The 21,077-nt window shown below is 41.8% G+C and overlaps 1 long non-coding RNA gene across 2 annotated transcripts in view; it reads right to left on the reverse strand.

Moving 5' to 3' along the window:
* Positions 1-9,377, reverse strand: part of LOC116148958 (uncharacterized) — a 31,183-nt gene extending 21,806 nt beyond the window's left edge. For both annotated transcript variants that reach the window (XR_004132597.2, XR_010377008.1), the window contains exon 1: positions 9,064-9,377. This is a non-coding gene — a long non-coding RNA (uncharacterized LOC116148958). The remainder of the gene's footprint in view (positions 1-9,063) is intronic.
* Between the last annotated feature and the right edge of the window lie 11,700 nt (positions 9,378-21,077).

A 21,077-nucleotide genomic window follows, 5' to 3' on the forward strand; every position in this document is an offset into this window, starting at 1 on the left:
CTCAGCAGGCATGGATCCTTGCCAAGGCTGCTCTGATGAGACACATCTGCAAGGTCACAGCAAAGCCACGCCTTTACCCAGGTCCCTGCACGTCACTGCCACGTACACCTCCCTAACCCACAACCCTCCAGTGATTCCCCATTGCTTCATGGACTCATGTCCGATCTTCTGGGATGAGCACAATGTTCTTTCTCTGATCTTACTTCCTCCAAGGTCATTCTGGGAGTTTTCCTCTAAGGTCATTCATGCACCTATCCGTCCAGAGTGTACAGGGCACAGTGTTCAGCCCTGGGGAGACAGAGTCAGATGAGACCCAGGCTCTGCTTTGAAGAGCTGCGAAGATCAATTTCACATGTCAGCTTGGCTGGGCCATAGTGCCCAGGTGTTTGGCGAAACATCAATCCAGATGTTGCTGTGAAGGTAGTTTTTTAGATGTGCTTACTATTCAGATCTGTCGACTTTGAATAAGGCAGATGACCCTCCATAAAGTGGGTGGGCTTCATCCAATCAGTTGAAGAGTTTGAGAGAAAAGACTGAGGTCCCTGGAAGAAGAAAATATTCTCCCTCTAGACTGCCTTTGGACTCAAGATACAATATCGACCCTTTCCTGGGTCTCTAGCCTGCCAGCCTGTCCCACAGACTTTGGACTTGTCGGCCTCCACAATCACAAATGCCAATTCATTAAAATAACTCTCTTCCCTCTAGATAGATAGATGATAGATAGATAGATAGATAGATAGATAGATAGATAGATAGATAGATAGATAGATGGATAGATAGATGGATAGATAGATAGATGGATAGATTGATAAACATACACACCTTATTGGTTCTGTTTCTCTCGAGAACCATGACTAATACAAGAACTCATGGTCTAGTGTGAAATATACTATAGCTTCCTTTCTTCATACTAAATTCACATTTGATGTGAAGGCACAAGAAAATGAAGGAAACGGTCATTTTTTCCCCAGATTTTAGCCAAGAGTTTGTGTATCTGTGCTAGTGCATTTTTTGGAGAAAAGTGTCAAAGAATTTTGGAACTCTCCCTCACCAAAACTCAAGGACCACTGCATTTCCTGGCTCTGGACAGCCCTTCCACTGAAATTCAGTGGGATATAAAGCATCTCTGTGGTTTGTTTTGCTCTCACTAACCAGGGACCTAGAAGTTTTTTGGTGCTGATTCCAAATGAAACCACTGAAGAATGATAGAAAGTGTCCTCAATCCAGAATCGGACGTTTGTGGATCCAAACTCTGTCTCTGCCATTACAGTGACCCAGGACATGTCACAACCTCTCTGAGCCTCAATTTCCTCATCTGTAAAATGGAACTAATACCATCTCATGGAGTTGCTGTGAGTTCTAACTGAGGTGCAAATGTGCCTGATCAGCACAGGGCCTCACTCCGGGGCGTGCTCAGTACATGTTCATTTATTAATTATGCACACGGTTACACTCATGCCGGAGGAGCCACCGTACTCAGCTTGCAGGATCCCAGCGTAAGCCAACCAAGGTCAAGTTGCTTTCCTTTTAGTCACAGACACTGTCTGGGTTTGGACCCAAACCATAAGGAAAAAATAAATAAATAAGGCACCTGTTCCTTTAAATCCCAGCTCCTAGGGTGAGACAAATACTTTTCTCTTGCAGAGGCAGCTTCGCTTTTCTCAGCTGCCAATCAGGGATAATTATATCTCCCTCAAAACCTGTCATAATGCCAGGACACAAACACTTTACACATGCCTGTCTCTCCTTCCTCAAACCCAGAAGGCAGCAGAGTGTGGAGGCCTGGAGCCTGGGGTCTGGATTCAGAGAGTCCAGCCTTGCAACTCTGCCTGATGGCTTCCTGGTCTTTAAGCCTTGGTCTGCCCCCCGCCCCATCAGCATGTCAAACAAGGCTGGTAAAATGAGGCACCTCATAGTTTGCAAGGATTTAGTAAGTCATACAAGGCTTGGACTTCCTGTCCAGTCAGGATTGTAAGCAAGGCCTATTATTATTATGACCCTAACTTTGTCAGGGAAAGGTGATCGCTGCTGGCACCAAGCTCTTGCTGTAAATTTCCCTTTCCTAACCTCTGCCTAACCTCTTTCGGACTGGCGTTCTATCGCCTGCCAGCAAATGCCTTTTGGAAATGTACTCTCAATTTACCTCTTGGATCACTGAGCTGGGCGGGCAATTAGCGCTCATCCCCCTTTTCAGATGGGACATCTGAGGTCCGAGAGATGAAGCCACCAGCCCAGCGGGGCCCGGAGAGGAGGCAGTGGAGGAGCTGTCCACTCTCGATTGTCTTGGCTTCATCTCGCTGACTGCATGAGGGTCAGAAAGCGGATACAGCAGCCAAGAAATTTGGCAAGAGCTGCTTAGTCGGGGGGTCACAGAGCAAGAGAAAGCATGGGATTTTGTCCCTAATTATGTCCTGTTTAACTTGGCCTTCCCTGTGGCCAGCAAAGCCAAACTGCCCGCAGAGTTCTCGCCCTCGGGCGGACATCAGGAATTCTGACTTCTAATTTGGGCTGATCACTTTGGACAAGTTGCCCAGCCTTCCTATTCTCATCTTCCCATTTATAAGTCTGGGATAATAATAGCTTCTTCTCTTTGGAGAACATTTCAATGGCTTTTTTTAAACAGGGTTACATCATCTGTTCCCCTTAATTTGCTTTGTTTGGGTAGGCAGGAAATTATTTGCAGCCAGCAGCCAGTAATTACTAATCACACTGATAATTTGTAAAAAAAAAAGAAAAAGAAAGAACTGCAAAATGTATTTCAAGACTAGATCTCTATTTGCTAATGAAACATTCCCCTGGGAGTGGGTTTTAGGGGATGTTCAGCCATCACATGGCTAGAAGTTGGCCTAGGGTAGAAAGGGTACTGGACTGAGTGTTAGGGAGCCCCACGTGAGGCTAGGAGACCCTGGTGAGGTCATTTGACCTGTCTGAGTCTCCGATTGATTCTTCAACCATAAAAGGAGGGAGTTGAACTAAAAGACCTTTAAAGTCCTCTTCAGCAATGCTGCTCTGACTCCACTTTCAATAATCATTTAATGAAACTACTTCTCAAAAAATAAATAAATTTTAAAAATTAAAAAAGTAGGTCTATATTATTTTGAGGGGGTGAATATAGTTACATTGTACATGTTAACCAGGTGAGTAACTGGTCCCTTTTGGTTGAACATCAAGACATCGATATATATAAATATTTTTGCATGTGGAAAAAAAAAACTACTTCTCAGTTACCCTGGTCCCTCTCAATCAATGCCCTTCCCCAGCTGCCCTCCAGAGAGCTACCAGCATAAATCTAATCATGTCGCTCCCTGTGTGAAACTCCTGGTAACAGAGGAAGGGACATGTACACACACACGTACAATAAGTGGTCATTTAAAATAAAACATAAAGAGAAGCTTTCATAACATGAGGAAATGAACAGCTTAACTTACGTGAGAAAGGCAGGATGCAAAATTATGCAATAATATCTGAATAATTAAAAATGTAGGAGACGAGGAGGGGTGGGTACAGCTCAAGTGGCAGAGTGCATGCTTAGCATGCACAAGGTCCTGGGTTCAATCCCCAGTACCTCCTCTAAAAATAAATAAATAAATAAATCTAACTTCCTCCTCCCCTCGCCAAAAAAAAACTTTAAAAAAAAGCAAAATGTATAAGACAAAGACTAGAAGGAACCATCGCAAGATGTTAACAGCGGTTAATTGACTCAGCCTACTAAGTGCCGGAGCTGGGACTCAAACGCAGGTCCCTGATGGAGAGAATGTGTGTGAGCTGTTATGGAAAGAGCAGGAATAGTAAATATCCAGAACTCTGAAGACCTCGAAGACAAAAGAGTATCAGAATTGTGACATGGACGGTATTTTCATCAGGCAGTATTTTCATGGAAACAGCATTGTGCTTGGACCTGGGAGGCCAGGATTCAAATCCCAAGCTCTTGTACTTCCTCCACAGGTTTTTTGTGACTTCCCAACCCTCCTTAAGCTTCATCATTGCCATCTGAAAACACAGGGCTAACAGATCCAGCACCCCAGAAAATGGCACTCTGGAAAATAAGTGAAATGTGAAATTAAACACAGATGGAAAAAAATCAATAGCTTTGATTAGATACAGATTTTTTTCACAAAAATAGGACTCTAAGAGCACCATGTTGTCTACCATTATAGATTGTTAGTGCTGAGAGGGACCTCAGGGCTCATTAGTCTGGACGTGTTCAACTTGGAGCAGTGCACCCCTAGGGTTCCACAGATATACAGCCTTCAAATGTGAGATGGTTGTATGTGGTCTGCCTTCCCAGACCACATCATCTCATGGTAACAATACCCTAATTTGTAGTGTAGGGGGTGGGGGAGACCACACCATTGCACTCCCTGCATGGTTCAAGTGGAGCCCGTCCACCCCATGTTACAGTGGTAGGCAAGTGGCTGATACAGCAGCCATCCGTTTATCCATGGGGAAGGCATCAGGCCTGGGCTGGACTTTTGACAGAACTATGAGAAAAAGATGTGCTCTTTATGTTGGCATGGCTCAAGTGGTGGAACGTCAACCTGCGTTGCTGACAGACATAGTTGCTGTCACTTGGGGAGACCCTTCCTGAACAGAAAGCCAACAACTCAAAAAGTAGTGTGAAAACAAACTGATTAGCACAGTGTCTGGTACGTGGGAAGCAGCTGATAAATGTTATCAGAAAGTGATATGTGGAAGGCTGGTCACCAAAATGGTTATCTCTAGACAGTGGGGTTATTTCATTCTTTATATTCCTCTGTATTGCTCGATTTTTTTTACCTCAAGCATATGTAATTTTCATAAAAGTGATAATAAAGTCTTATTAAAATTTACCTTCTGAAAAAGAAAAGTAGTGCCAAATGATAGAGCCAACCCTCTAAGAGCATCTTTTGGGATCCTGGATCCAGCCATGCCTAACACTATAGCTTCTTCAAAACTTTTGAGGACTATAAACCATGACATTGCCTTTTGGAATATTCCATTTTCAGCTGGGTCCCTGTCACTTGTGACCAAAAGAACCCTGACAAATACAAGAGACTTCATGAATTCCTTGAAATAGTATGCAAACTTTCTGCAAATGTGCATAGGCATTTTAGAGACAGGATCAGTATTCATACTGAGTTCCTGAACTAAAAAGATTAAAACTTACCACTCTATTCCAATGCTCACATTTTACAGATAAGAAGGAAGACACAAGTCGAAAGAGTAAATTGCTTCAGGTTACACATCAAGTTGGAGACAGAACACAGACCAGAATTCAGTTCTGCTGACTCATTGTAACCTTACATCTTCCTCCTTCCAATGGAGCTCACCTCTGGCCACTCAGAATCATTAGGGAGCTGATAACCATCACCACATGCAGGCTCTCCCTTAGAACAGGTAAGTCAGCACATCTAGAGATGCAGATTTGAGCACCAGTATTTTAGAAAGCTCCCTGGAAGATTCTAACGTGCAGTTAGGATGAGAACTCCTGCCTTGAAAACAGTGAAAACAGTGAAACTTACAGAACCCAATATGTCCAATACTTATTAATAAACTTAAATAAATACCTTACTAACATAAAGTTAAACATCTTACTCTACCCATGAATTTCACTTGGTGTTGATGCAAAATTGAAAGACATAGGTCTTGCCCTGAAAAACACTTCATCTCTTTGCAAAAGGAAGTAAATACATCCATCAAAAATTAGGAGGGGGGGCTAATTTTATCTGCAACAGAATGGAATTCTTGGCAGCTCTGCCTTCAAACGCTCAGTCACCTAGTTCTCTCTTGGTCTCTCAAATTAAGTAAACAGTCCCTTTAGACATTACAATTAAGTGTTTGAATCTGTTTGAAACAGTCTCATGTAGGAAATGTAAAGCATTTGAGTATATGTACAAAAATTCCCTTTAAGTGTAGAGTTTTTGTGTGAACGAAGTTAAGTTGCTATCTGCATAAAATAGACTATTGTAACTGTTAGAAGTTTTATGTAAGCCTCAAGGTAACCACACAGCAAAAATCTACAGTAGATTCACAAAAGATAAAGAAAAGAATGAAAGCGTATCACTACAGAAAATCATCAATTCACAAAGGAAGGCAGCAAGAAGAACAAGCAAACTACAAAATAGCCAGAAAGCAATTAAAAAGGTAGCATTAATTAGTAAGTCCTTCCCTATAAATAATTACTCTAAATGTAAACAGATTGAATTATCCAATCAAAAGACATAGAGTGGATGGGTGTATTAAAAAAAAAAAAAAAGACCTAACTATATGCTACCTACAAGAGACTTAATCAAAATTCTAATGGAATTTTTCACAGAAGAAGAAAAAAATCCTAAAATGTGTGTGGAACTGTAAAAGACCTCAAATAGCCAAAGCAATCCTGAGAAAGAAGACCAAAGCTGGAGGCATCACACGTCCTAATTTCAAACTATACTACAAAGCTATTGTAATCAAAACAGTATGGATCCTATCATATCAGGGCCCCACTCTATGACCTCATTTAACCTTTATTACTTCCCTAAGGGCTCCATCTTCAAATACAGCCCCACTGGATGTTAGGGCTTCAACATGAATTCGAGAGGGGACACAAATATTCTGTGCATATCAAGCTCCATGGCCCAAGCTCTATGTGGGTGTTTAGGGATGGAAAGAATGAAGAAAGCTATCAGAAAGAAAAACTGACAACAGCTCAATGTCAAAACAAACAACCCAACTAAAAAATGGGCAGAAGATCTGAACAGACATTTTTCCAAAGAAGACATACAGATGGCCAACAGGCACATGAAAAGATGCTCAACATCACTAATCACCAGGGAAACGTAAATCAAAACCACAATGAGATATCGCCTCACCCCTGTCAGAATGACCAGCATCAAAATGACCACAAATAACAAGTACTTTGGTGGTGGGAATGTAAATTGTGCACTGAGTTGCAGTGCACACAGCCCCTCCTCGGGTAAGGTGTAAAGTAGATGGAGCACTTTGGAGGGCATGCAGGGGGCAATAACATCTTCTTAGTAAGAATGTGTTATCGGCAGGGACTTGGAACTCTACTCTGCTGTCATCATACACAGTTGATGGGGGTGTGAACTGATGGAAAAATTATATGGGGAAATTTGTCATTGCCTCTCACAATTAGTAAATGCACATGCCCTTTGATCCAGCAGTCCCACTGCTGAGGACGTGCTCTATGGCTACAACCTGAAAGGTACACAGATTATACCCATGTGTTTGTTATAGCAAAAAAAAAATTAAAAATAAAAATAAACAAAAGTGGAAAAGACAGAAAACAAATGGAGTATCCACCTCTAAAGGTCTGGTTATGTGAATTGTGATACAGCCCCATGGCGTGTGATAAAGCTATTAAAAAGAATAAGTGAAGTCTATACATGCTAATTCGTTTATTAAAAAATAAACTATTGTGTGTCTACCATGTGCCAAGTCCTGTTCTTGGCACTGGAAATGCAGCAGAAAATGAGTAGGATCTCTCTTCTCAAGGAGAAAGAGTAGTGGGGACAATTAACAAGCCAACAAATAACTAAGATAATCTCAGGAAGGGATAAATACTATGTGAAAATATAGTAGGATGATGTGCTCAAAGGGCGACTGGGAGAGGGACCACCTTTGATGGGTGTCTATGGAAGGCTTCTTTGAGCAAGCGACGTTTGAGCTGAGACCTGAAAGACCGGAAGGAGACATCCCCTTCTTAAAGAACGGAAGATTAGGGGAAGAGCATTCTAGGGAGAGACAACAGCAAGGGTAAAGGCCCTGAGGTGGGAACGAGCTTGGTTTATTCATAAAAAGGACCAAATGCCAATGTAATCGGAGCAGAGTGAGTGGGAAGAACAGTGGTACAGGATGAAGTTGGAGAAATGCTAGGAGACCCACGTTTCTTCTGTTCCATCTCTTGCATTTTTGTCCCCTGTTTTTCCATCTGTAAAATGGAGTTACTAATCACTGACAGCTTTTATGTCCTATGATCTCTGCAAGAAGTCTGTGTAACAGGCAGGACAGGCCTTAACACTCCCCACTTTACAGGGGAGGAAACTGAGATGCAAGAAGTGACTTTGCCTCAAATCACACGTTTTTATTCAGCAGAATCAGGACTCAGATTCAGCTCCCTAATTGCTATTACCACACTCTTCCCACTGCATCATAACCTCCTCCATCCCATTTGTGTATTTCAAAAACAGCAACCATACATTCCGAGGCAAGTCTTATAACCTCCAATTCTTTTAATTCTTATTTTTTTTTTATTATAGTAGAGTTGATTTACAATGTTGTGTTAATTTCTGGTGTACCGCATATTGATTCAATTTTATATATGTGTGTGTGTATATATATATAATATATATATATATTGGAATATATATATATTCTTTCTAAGAGAGGTTCAGCCCCAGTGTTGTAGATAAATTGAGTTTTTCAGCCTGCAGCATAGAGCCATCCATGGGTCCAACAGTTTTATTTTCAATGTAATTCACTGTTTACATATTTTTCTCTCCTAGCAAAGTGTCAACACGCTGAAACTATGCATGCTGTAGGCCTAGGGTAGGCAGAGAACCTGAGGGTGGAAGATATGGTGAGCGGCAAAAGCCATGCCCACGCTGCACCCCCAAGGTTACTCAGCTTGTACACTGTGAGACCAGAATTTGAACTCATAGCCATCCAAGTCAAAGGGTGTGCTCCTTCCAATAACTGGGACAGTGCGTGTGAAGGACCAAACAGAGTACCTGACACGTGGTAGTGGCTCAATTAACTGTCACTGCTGCTGTTGTCTTGCGCCCTGTGCTGGTAGAAGGGTCTCTCCCTAGTCGGCAGTCATCCTCTCTAATGGCAAACATCCACCCAAAGACGCAAGGGATTTAGAAGATCACGTTGTGAGGATTCCAGATGATTCCCGTGCCACGAATCCTCCCTCCATAATTCACACAGAAAGCCTGACAGTCTCGCTTCATTTCTCAGAACAGAGTCTTCTGGGGACTGAAAGATTAATCAGACTTCATTAATTCTGCAGAATAAACCCTGGCGTGTTTACCCGCGCACTCAGAGGCATTATCATAAATCACCAAAATTAAAGCTCACCTGTCTGAGCAGAGGCTCAGCCTGCGCTGGGGCCCTGGGAGCAGAAGGTCACGGTGTCACTGGCTTCCCAATGGCTTCATTTATTTCTGAACCTTCATGTGACCAGCGGGACCAGCTGCCCGATGCTCCAGTTTGATCATTAACAGAATCATGACCATTAGCCCCGTGGTTTTTTCGCTCAGAATAAGTAAAGACTAAGCTACACTGAGAGGAGATTAGAAGTTTGAGAGGCAGTGATTTGTTTTTTCAAGCTGTAGCTTCTTACAGCCAAAGCCTGAATAGGCCTTAGAAATTTGGAAAGGATTAGCAATGTGTCCAAGGTCACACAAGCCACGGGCAGCAGACCTGGGACCAGACCTCGGGACTCCTGATTCTCCGTCTCGTGCTCTTTCCACTCCAGTGCATCCGCCTATGGGCTTGGGCTAGATTAGAAAACATTCAAAAATATTTACTGCCTCCTGGGACAAATATCTTGCTTACTTTTGTCTTGCTCATATGATTTTCTTTGGCCCTCAAACAGAAGCAGACCTACTGCAAGCCCGGGTTGAAATGTGCTTGAATGGTTGAGCATGAGAAGGCTATGGTCTCACAAACTCACAAGTCCAAGGAAGATAAGAGGCTGGTGGGGCAGACCCTGACCCAGCTTACAGGCACCCAGTCTTGCGCAGCCTAGATCAGCCAGTCCCCAGACGATGCACAGACACAGGAGTGAAATAGATGCTTATCCCTGAGATTTTTTATTTGTAGCTGCGTATTACACACTAGTAGTTGGCTGAGTCAAGGCTCATCCTACAAACAGATGTATAGGATGTCTAATTCCTGTGATGCAGAATGATGCATTAGAAGGATCCTGAACTTTGACTTTCATTTGAATCTTAGTTTAGGCATTTGGTTACTTTGAGAACTCAGGAAAATCATTAAAACTCTCTGAGACTTGATTTCCTGAACTCTAAAATTAAAGTAATAATACTTACCCATAAGGGGATGCTATATGGATTGAATTGTGACCCCCTCCCCAAATTTACATACTGAAGCCCTAATCCCCACCATGTGACTATATTTGGATACGAGGCCTACAAGGAGGTAATCAAGGTTAAATGAAGTCGTAAGGGTGGGGCCCTGATCTGATAGGATTAGTGTCCTTGTAAGAAGAGAAACCAAAGCGTGCTCTATCTATCTTCTCTCTCTCTCTTCTCTCCTCTCTCCCTCCCCCCCACTCCCTCTCCCTACTCTCCCTCCATCTCTCTCCCTCTCTCTCCCTCTCTCCCCCTTCTTTCCCTCCCCTCCCTCCCCCTCTCTTTATCTCTTTCTGCCATATGAGGACAGTGAAAAGCCAGGAACAGATTCTCACCTGGAACTGAAAGCTGCTGCTTTTGGATTTTTAACCTCGGGAACTGTGAGAAATTAATTTCTATTGTTTAAGCCACCCAGTCTGTGGTGTTTTGTTATGCAGCCTAAGCAGACTAAAACAGTGGATGATCAGAACTAGAAATTCAGAATTTGATGTTAACTGCCTAGCACATAGTGGGATTTAGATCACAAACCACTAGCTGGAGAGTTGGGAAGAGATAGGCTGGGACTACATTGAAAATCAATAATGTCAGAAGTGCATTCTCCTCTAATATCATAAAACCCTGATTTTTAGCTGGGCATGTGACACCCAAAATAGAGCTGAGTTTCCCAGATTTTTTTTTTTTTTTTGCCACCTAGTGTGATTTGGCTATATGACCAAGTTCTTCCCAAGAAGATATAAAGGGAAGTGCTACATACAACTTCTGAGACATGTTCTTTAAAAGAGGGACAGCCTACCCTCTTACTCATTCTTACTGGCTTGAATGTGGACATGATGGCTGGTGCTCAAGCAACCATTTTGGAATAGGAAATCACCTGCCATGTACAGCAGAAAGAAGGCAGAAGGAGCCTAGGTTCTGCTACCTTGGTACCAGCCGGGGACCACCTGCCATTGAATTTCTTTAACATAAGAGAAAATAAACTACTAACTTGATTAAGTCACTGTTTAGGGCAGCCCTATTCAGCACCATTTCTATGCAAATTCTCAGTCCCCACTACAGAGCTACTCTGGGGCCCAGGAATCTGTGTTTCAACAAGCTCCTTAGGTGATTCTTATACTCACTAAAGCTTGAGAGGCACTGATTTAGAGATTTCCACCACATACACCTAACCTGATAACTGAGAGAGTAGTCCTAAATTGCAGGCTTTGTCAAGGACTTGGTGAAAGCTTAAAAGGCAGCTGATACAAAGCCAGGAAAGATGGAAAAGGCAATAACTGACAGTGTCAAGATTTAAAGTGATTTTGACAGAGTAGAACCCTGGACCAAAGCCAAGTAGATGAATGTAATAGGGATATAAAAAAAGCAAACCAAAATGTTCTTTTTTATTGAAGGAAATATAAAATGTTCTATCTTTGACTCCCTAAATTAAAAAGAAGAAATGTAAAATTGCATATTTTAAAATACAGCAAATAATGATATAAATCAATGCCACTTATGGCTAGTGAAAGAAACAGGGGAAGGAGAGAAGATCAGGAAAAGGAATAAGAACAAAACCCAAAGTAATGAAGATATGCCAAGTCAAGGACAGAGAGGGAGAGAAGTGAGGCTCCAGTTCAAGGTCACTCCGTAAATCCTTGGATGATCTTTGCATCTGGAGGTAATCTTGATAATGCATCAGATTATATTAAAACTTACTACGTGCCAGGCACTGTATTGTGTGTGTTATGCAAATATATCTCCTCAGGAACTCTGTGAGGTAAGAGCTATTATTATCATTGTTTCTCAGATGCAGAAATGGAAGCAAAGAGAGGCTGAGTAATTCTCCCAAGGCCACACAGCTAGCACAAGGTGGAAGCAGGGGAGGAACCCAGGGGAGGAACCTAGTCTAGTCTAGCAGGACTAGACTCCAGGGCTGTGACCCTCAGCCTCCCTGGAATACTTGACCTTTTGGTGCTGCCCCATTGTCAGTACCAATCAGTTTCTATGGATGGATAGCCTGGCATGAAAATAGGGAAATCCATTACCTCCTATAACTGTAAGTCCAGAGGTTGAGTGGGGCTCAAGGCGCAGCATGATTATCAGCTCAAAGATGGCATCACAGCTACACACAGTTTCCCCTCCCATGTGCTACTGTCCTCAGTATCTGGATTCATCCTAAGGCGGGTTCCCCTCATAGTTCCAAGATGGCGGCCAACAGTCCTGAAGCTTGGTGCTTTCCTTTTCACGGCCAGCAAGAGAAAGAAATCTTCACCCCAAGCATGGAATATACTGGAATATATACACTTTAGCTCAGTTTTATTGTACCCATGTAGGCAAATGACCATCCTTAGACAACCAAGGTCATCAGACAACCAAGGTCATCAGTGAGAATGCTGTAAGTCGATTGGGATGGATTACTCCAGACCTAAGCTAACCCTGCAGTGAGAGGTGGGCTCAGCAAACCAGGCTGTGTTCCCCCCAGGACAAATGGGCTCCATGATTAGTTGTTGTGATTCTCTCTCCTTTTTCTTCTAAAGCAAATCAAGTTCCTTTATTTGTTTGGATCCTGGCAAAATAATAAATACTAAGAAAATCATAAAATATTCCTTAGAAAGCACCTTGGGTATAAACAATAAATCCCTCTTTCCAACTCTTCAATAGCCTTCTTGTTCTTCAGAGGCGTCACAGGGGAGGATGCTTTGGGGCAGTAACCCTCATGCTTTCCTTTGGCAGGTAAAATTATAATTTGTCAGGAAGGGTCAGCATGTGCTGGTGGTGTTAGCAGGTGCTTTAGAAGGAGAGAGGTAGCTAGCATTTATTTAATGTCTAGACACCAAAAAAGATGCATCATGCTTTATTACTTATTTAGTTTAATCACTACAAAGAGATAATAGTATCCCCATTTTATAGATGAGAGAACCAAGGCCCAGAATTTTTTTGTATGCAATTTGTTCAATGCCATTCAGCTGTCAAGTAGAAGAGGTGGATTTCAGACTCAACTCTACGAGATTCTACATGTCCATGTTCTTTTCATCACACCACACTGATCCAGTACAGGATCATTTCTACTTGCTAAAATTATTAGAATTAAAATTTTTAACTGAGATTTCTTGATTTTAACTGCTCTCTGGCCCATGTTGGTCAAAAGAACTACTCTCAGCTCATAAGACTTCATAATTTTTTCTATTTATTAGAACACTTACTATGTGCCAAGAACTTTTACTAAATGCTTTACATATACAATCTCAGTTTAGCTTGTCAATAACCCTGCGATGTAGTTTATTCTGGAGAATGTTCTAAGTTACAAGTGATAGAATCTCAAATCAAATGTCATGAGCCAACGGTCACATCCACAATTCTTTTCTAGTTATGATTCTCTCTAGACTTAATTGCAGATATTTTGAGGTTATTTTTCTTGAGTGGGAGAACCACACTTAATAATCTCTTTTCCCAGAGCCATTTCATCCATTTGAAAAGATTAAACTGATGCCACCTTAATCAATTCAGAGTTTTTCATAGAAGGACCATACCTTCTATTGGTTCTTGGTACAAGGTTGAATTTTAATCAGCCTTTGTCACTTAAAGACCTCAATGCTATCCTTTATTGTTTGGAAATCAGAATCAATTACATCCTCTAGTCATGTGAGTCCTCAAATTTCTGGACGTTTCTACTCCCTTCAATCTCTCCAAAATGAACAATTCTTTCCTAAACTCAACATTTTCATATAGTACCTCATTATGTGTAGACCATAGCTTCTTAGGCATGTGAGTAACATTCTGTTTCATAACCTCTTTCTCTAAAGTCACAGGGTCATTCAGTACATCTGTCTTCCCACTGATCATAGGAGACAGTTTTACAAATATGTTGCTACTAGATAACATGAGTTGCTGTTTTTCCATCCTTCAATGCATATTTTTTGCTTCTCACTCCCAAGCCCCAGAGTTAATGCCCAACAATTTAGGTTCTGCTCTGGCAGCCTCAATGATAAGTCCCATCTGCTATATCAGTCAGCTTAACCTCAGTAATGCTAAAGTAACAAAAAGCTCCCAATTTTTATAACAGGAAAGATTTATTCCTTGCTTATGTCCACATCCTTTACAGGTTGGTTGTAATTTTTCTCCAAGTCCTCTTTATTCCAGGGCTCAGATCAAAGATGCAGGCACTATACGGGGCTTGCCAGCTTGTGGCAGAAGAAAAGAAAAAAATGGGCACATGTTTCTCTATTTAGAAATGGCACCTGTACTTCTGGTCACAGTCCATCAACCAAAGCAAGTCATATAGTCAAGCCTGACTTCAATGCGTGAAAAATATCATCCTCCCACAGGGAAGGGAAGCTTACAGACCCACAGAGAAGACGGTGGATATTTTTGAACAAATAATACAATCTACCCAATAGTGTGGTGGTAAATGTTTAACTGCCTCTTGGGGAATAAAAGCCCTGATTTGCAGCATTTCCCATTTACATGGGGTAAATACTGCCACAATGGCTGATTTCAAGATACCAATGAGATGGTACTAAATGCAGAATTAGGAAGTGTTGAGTGCAGCCAGCTCTTGTGAGCGAGTAGGAGCAGGCTACAGCACAGCAAAGGATCTACCCCGTTTTAATCAAATCAGTTACAGTTAGCCCTCCAGATCTCCATATCCACAGATTCCAAATCCATGGATTCAACCATCCACAGATTGAAAATATATTTTTTAATTCCAGAAAGTTCCAAAAGGCGAAAGTTGAATTTGCTGTGCACTGCACTATATACATAGCATTTACATTGTATTTGCAACTATTTACATAGCATTTACATTGTATTAGATATTATAAGTAATCTAGAGATGATTTAAAGTATGTGGGAGGATTGGTGTAGGTCATAAGCAAATGATACACCATTTTTTATAAGGGACTTGCGCATTCTCGGATCTTGGCATCCATGAAAGTCCTGTAATCAATCCCCCGGGGTAATGCAGGACCACTATATGAGACATAAATTAGCTAAACTTGTTCCACAGCATGAACATGAAATTTTGCTATGGACTAGAGCAAGGGAGATGCATATTACACAACTCAGCAAAAACCTGCCGTTAAGCCTAAACTAAAGATCTGCAGTACGGATGAGTAGGACCTAGACAACTCAGGCTTAAGTCTTCACATTATTTGCTATTCCTGTATTAACTGGCAAATTCAAGAGGAGAGTAAGAATGTGAGACTGAAATAAAAATAATCTTCTGCCTCTATATACAAGATTCAGCCCTAGGTCCCTCTTTTGCAGAAACTCTTTTTAAGAACTTGACTCTCCTCCAAGGAAAATAACATAGAGATCACTTAAAACCCTTTAATTCCAAATTATTCATGATAGGAGTTGCTTGATGAGTACATCTCTCTATTTTTAATATTTACCCTATTAACTTTTTTCCAGTAAAAAATTGTTTAAAGTGTCCCAGAGCTTGGAATTGGCTCTTTCATGCCTAAGTCTTAAGTTATTCTTTTTCAAAGAACACACTTTAATCACATTGACATCACCGTCATGGTGACATTGAGCAAGTTGCTCACATGCCCTGAATTTCTGTTTCCCCATCAATAAGATGAGATAACAACTCCTATTTCTTGCTGCTCCTCATAACCTTGCAAGGCTGTGATGAGACTTTAACATCTGGTGTACATAAAGCACCTAGAAGAGTACCTTGCAAGTGGTAGTCAATCAATCAGTACTCACTACCATGCATTGCTGAGGTACTGGTTGGAATCTTCATGATTATTGCAGAGGCATGGGACTAGCAGGTTTGAGTTACTACTAAAATAGCGCAGGGCTCTACTCAGTAGCCTCAGAGCATTTGGCTGGAATAATTTGGCTGTTGGTTTTGAGTACATCTGACAGGAATGACTTTTGCAGCTTCCCTGGAAGCGTGGGTGTTATTGTAATTTAACAAAACTCACCTCCCTCATTTTCAGTCCATTTTGTCTACCGGTCCCCAGCCTGGTTCAAATTGCCCGTCCAACAGAAAGACTGAACGGTTTGCCCCGGGGTAAAATTGTGGCCTGCAGGGGGTGGATCCTGAGCCCCATCCTCAGGGAGAATGCAGTGCTCACTCCACCGTGCCGCAGGCTTTCAGATGGATGGCCACATAAAACATCAGGAGGAAATTCTACCTCCAGCTCCACAGTGATTCCCGAGGAGCTGGTGGGCCATTCAGACACAGACGCCTGGCATAGTGCTGCGTGCCACACGAGGTCACAGGACAAACAGCACAGAGACTGTGATGATGACTCACACGTTCACTCATTCACTCTTCCTGAGCTGCTGAGAACATTCAAGATTATTATTTCAGACTTGAATCTCTTGATTAAAAAAATTATAATAATAAGGAAGATGCCGGTGCTAACAATGATAATAGTGAAAATGGTAAAAGTGGCCTGAAAGTCTGCACAGTACTGTCCTGTGTTGTGTGTGTGTGTGTTTGTGACTCTATGTATATATATATGTGTGCTGGTCCCTTCTAAGTGGCTTTTTTAAAACTAATTATCAGCTTCTGGAACTGCACATAATTTTCCAGCAGTGATGATCACACATAGCTAGGCCATCAAAACCTGGAAGCAATTTCATAAAGACTGAAGACAGAGCCACACTTAATTGGGTTCCAAAATTAAGAATGTAATGTTACTCATATGAGCAGCTCAACATATTTGGGGTGCAAATATGGCCATATTGTTTACTTTTCCAATTATGCCATTGAGTAAAGCTTGCTGCTTAAACAAATGAACCCCCCACCCCAAGTTTTCATTTATTTCTTGTTCATCTAAGAGTCCAAATGAAATGTATCTAGGTGGAGATCAGCATTCTTCCACAGAGTGATCCAGGCATCCAAGCCTGATTACACGCTCCTTCCCAGACAGTGGAGTCATGGACCTGCTCTACTAAAGGTGGTTTCCCTAACACTCCCAGGAGATCTTTACAGCAGCCAACTTGACTTTCTGGCACTTCTCTTGATAGAGCTAGGAGGAGAAAAAATTTATATAAAAGCTTTATATTCACTGGGGCATCCTTGTATATTGTACTGTTTGAAATGCAAGAACCAGCTGTCATCTCTAGGTTTTAGCGTATGAGTCTCTATGAAATAAAGGTGATTTGGAGACCACCTTCATATGTGAAGTGGCATAAATCTATTTTTCTAACCCAACCTTTTAAAGATTGCTTTTTAAATACCAAGATTCACTTAAGTTTTTCATGAACTGACAGTGTCACTAATCCAAAACCATTTTTTGCAGGGGTGGGTATAGCTCAGTGGTAGAGTGCATGCTTAGCATACATGAGGTCCTGGGTTCAATCCCCAGTACTTCCATTAAAAAAATAGTAATAATACATTTTTTAAGCTTTCAAGAAAGAATATGAAAACAAATGTATGTATTATGTTGTACACCAGAAATGGACACATTATAAACTGACTACACTTCGGTTAAAAAAAATAATTTTTTTTAAGTTTTCATTTTCTAGCCTCCACAAAGGCCTCAACTGAGCCCTTCATCCCAAAGGCCAATATTAAACATTTTACCCTTATTTTTGTATCCTCAAGCTAAGTAATCTTTATTTCAGTTATGGAAAAATAATTCTGAAAAAAAAAAAGTAAAAGAAAAATGCGACCTCTCCATTTAGCCTGACTTGTGTGTGTTCACTGCATGCGAGGCAATCACATTCCTTCCTGTTGGAGCAAAGGAGCACTGATTGCTCTGATAAGAAGTAGGAACCCTTGGTTATGACAAAACAGGGAAGACAAGAGGAAATGTAAAAGTCAGCCTCACCAGCAGCACCACTGCCATCACAATATGTTCCGTAATAGTATGCTTCCAATTTAGAGGAACTTGAAATCAAATCCCGGCTTGGTCAACAACTGTGTGACCTTGGCACACTCTTGTCCCCTCCTTAAGCTTCCATTTCCTTATCTGCAGACTGTAGATACCAATATCTACTGGATATGGTTATTGGGAGATTAACTGAGCTAGTGAATGGAAAGTATTAAGTTTAGTCCCTGAGATATAGTAGGTTTTGAATACTTCATTACTACCCTTTCATTCATTTGTTGTTATTTTAAGTAACTACTTACTACTTCCATAATACTGGGCACAGCTTTGTGAAGAATCAAAGACATGTAATAGCTGCTTTTCCTTCATGGAGCTTAATACATTCATTCATTCAATAAACAACTATTTGAGTGTTATTATGTGCTGTAGGTGTTAGAGTTACATACAGGAACAAAATATGCCAAGACCCCGGCCCTCAAGGAGCTCACATTCTAGTGAAGGAAAGATACGTAAACACACAGAGCATACTCGCAGCACAGAATATAAAGAGCTATGCCAGAGGTATAAAGCGTAGCTGTCCTCATAGAGCTGGAAAGCAGAGATGAACCTTACCTGGCAGAGGGGGCCTGAGCAGGGAATTCTCGGTAGGGGAAACTGTGTGCACAGAGAACATGATATGTACAAGAAGGTGCAAGTTTTCAACATCCGCAGAGCGAGAGTTCTTACAAAAGGAGTGGGAGACATGACTGAAGAAGTTGGTTGAGGATGACGCATAAAAAAATCATTGAGGAAGTTTGGTCTTTTTCCAGGGGAGGCAAGGAGGAGCCACAGGAGACTTTTAAGCTGTTTGCAGACGTTCAATTTTCTGCCTTTCAGAAAGGTCCCTCTGGAGTCTGGGGTGTGGTGGAAGTTGGGTTGGGCCAGTCAAGATGGGATAAATGACTACTTAGGAGGGTTTCGTCCCGATGAGAGATGTGAGAGCTCATACGAAGGCAGTGGCTGAGGGCACGGGGAGCCGTCCGTGGCTGCCGCCATTTAATAGGGAGACTTTATGGGACTCAAAGACTGACCAAATGGAGATGGGGATAAACTGAGAACGACTCCTGCTGCTGGGTGTTCAGCCGTGCCATTAATGTGAGCAGGAATAAGAGGACTAGGTTTGGTAAGAATTAACTCACACACACACACAGGGCGTTAAATGGCATATTAAAGGGAGAACAATACCACACACAAGGTCTAGATTATTGAGCCATTCGGGCAAAGGAACAAATGCTACCAGTTCAGAGTAAGCAAACACTGCTTGATCTGTTTTTCAAGACTCCTCTTTGCATAATTTTCCCCCTTTTCTGGGAGAAACATCACTGATACACCTTGGAGGAACCTGCCTGTTATCCTTAACAGCATCTGAAAATCTTTCATTCCAGGTCCACAGCAGTAGTTATTATGAAATCTCAACCTCTTCTCCACTGGATTTCCTACTTCTTGCCCTGATCAGTATCTTGTTCTACTGTCAAAGCCTTCTTTCATTGCATGAGTGTGACCATGTAATTTCTGGTGCATTTCAGAGTAGTCCAAGATTTATAACTTCCCAGAAAATCTTTGGCTCTGAGACATAAATACAAATAAGGTAAAGTCTGCCCCAGGAACTTTATGAAATAGGCAGGGAGCCTATTCAGCCATTCAGTAGCTAGTTGTTCAATATGTCGCGGTACTGAAGTTGATGCTGGAATGCATAGTGCAATTAAACATGTCTCCTGCCATTAGAGTTTTACATCTGATGGAGAAGGCAAATAAATCTAATCTTAAAGAAATGGGTAGTAAGTGATATATTAGATCATAAGATGCTATGGGAACAAGGAATAGGAACAGCCAACCCATACATGGATGCTTCAGAGAAGTTTCCTCTAGGTGATGTGCATAAATCACACAACACAAAGTCTACTAGGAAGGTGTGTACCACGTGCTCAGGACAAATTCATTCTGAGTAGATCCAGCAAGACTTTTTGAAAGAGACTATATTTTAGTTGGAATTAGAAAGGCTCAAGTGAATTTATTCCTGGAAACAAAGTGGGAACTATAAGGGCATGTTTCAGGAGCTGGGTGATGTCCTTTACCAACAACAGATTTAGGTATTCGGGGGCAGGGAGACCAAAATACAGGGAGGGAAACCGACATTTATTTTTTAAAAAGTTGACAGCAAATCTAGAGTTAAATACTACTACAGCATTCAAGAAATATCACAAGACAGTAAGTGATTAAGAGCTAAGTCAGAGGAAAGGACTAGAAGCACAAATTTGAAGAATGATGAGGTCATCGCTGTGTCTGAATCATAAGATGTCTGCACAGCCCTGAGGTCACAGGCCCCTTGTGCGCTGGAAAAGCATTCTTACCTACTCAGTGGACACTGGGTAAATGTTGGTTAACCGAGTTAATCTTTCCTCAGGTAGCTAGAAATTATGGAGGATGTGGAGCTCCCTGCTACTGGGTTTACACTTTAAACAAAACTTTGGGAGAAACTTAGGCTCCCCAAGGAAACTGAGGAAAGCTCCATTCTGTTGCTTGTTTAGGAGCAAATCAAGAGCCAAATAACTGTCCAGCCCTTCTGTCTCAAGTTCTAAACCTTTTGGGGGATGCGAAAAGGATGGGTGTAGATTAAGAAGGGACCCATAGATAACAAAGGAAACTCTTTACATGTTTTTCGGCCGTGTTTTTCCCTCTCCCTGAGGTAAGGCCATGTAGGAGGGAGTACTGAATTGAAGCCCAAGTCTCTGCCACTACCTGACATTGAACACGTCCCCTAATCTCTTAATCTGCATCCGGTGTCCCCATTAGTAAAAGAAGGAGGTTGTGGGCTTCATACTAAGTATTTAGGATCTATGTTAGGTGAAGAGTTTTCCACGTTCTCTTTTAATCCTCACAACCACCATGATAGCTGTTACTAACCCCATTTTACTCAAGACACTCAGTTCAGAGTGTTTAAGTAACTCGTCCAAGGTCACACAGCAACAGCGGCGGGGCCAGACTGCAATACCGGGTTGCCCGATTCTAACGCTACACGGTCCCAATTCCATACCAGTTAACCTCCCCTATATTGGGACCCCGGGTTCCCTTCCTTTGACTACTGGACCGCCTCCCCCTCCTCCTCCCTAAACTCCCGGACAACGCGCCCCTTTCAACAACGGGCATGCTCAGTCACGCAGGACGGCTTTTCGTCCTGCCTTGGGAAATTTTT

Source organism: Camelus dromedarius, chromosome 20 (genome assembly GCF_036321535.1).
Source record: "Camelus dromedarius isolate mCamDro1 chromosome 20, mCamDro1.pat, whole genome shotgun sequence".
In the NCBI taxonomy this organism is placed as follows: Eukaryota; Metazoa; Chordata; class Mammalia; order Artiodactyla; family Camelidae; genus Camelus; species Camelus dromedarius.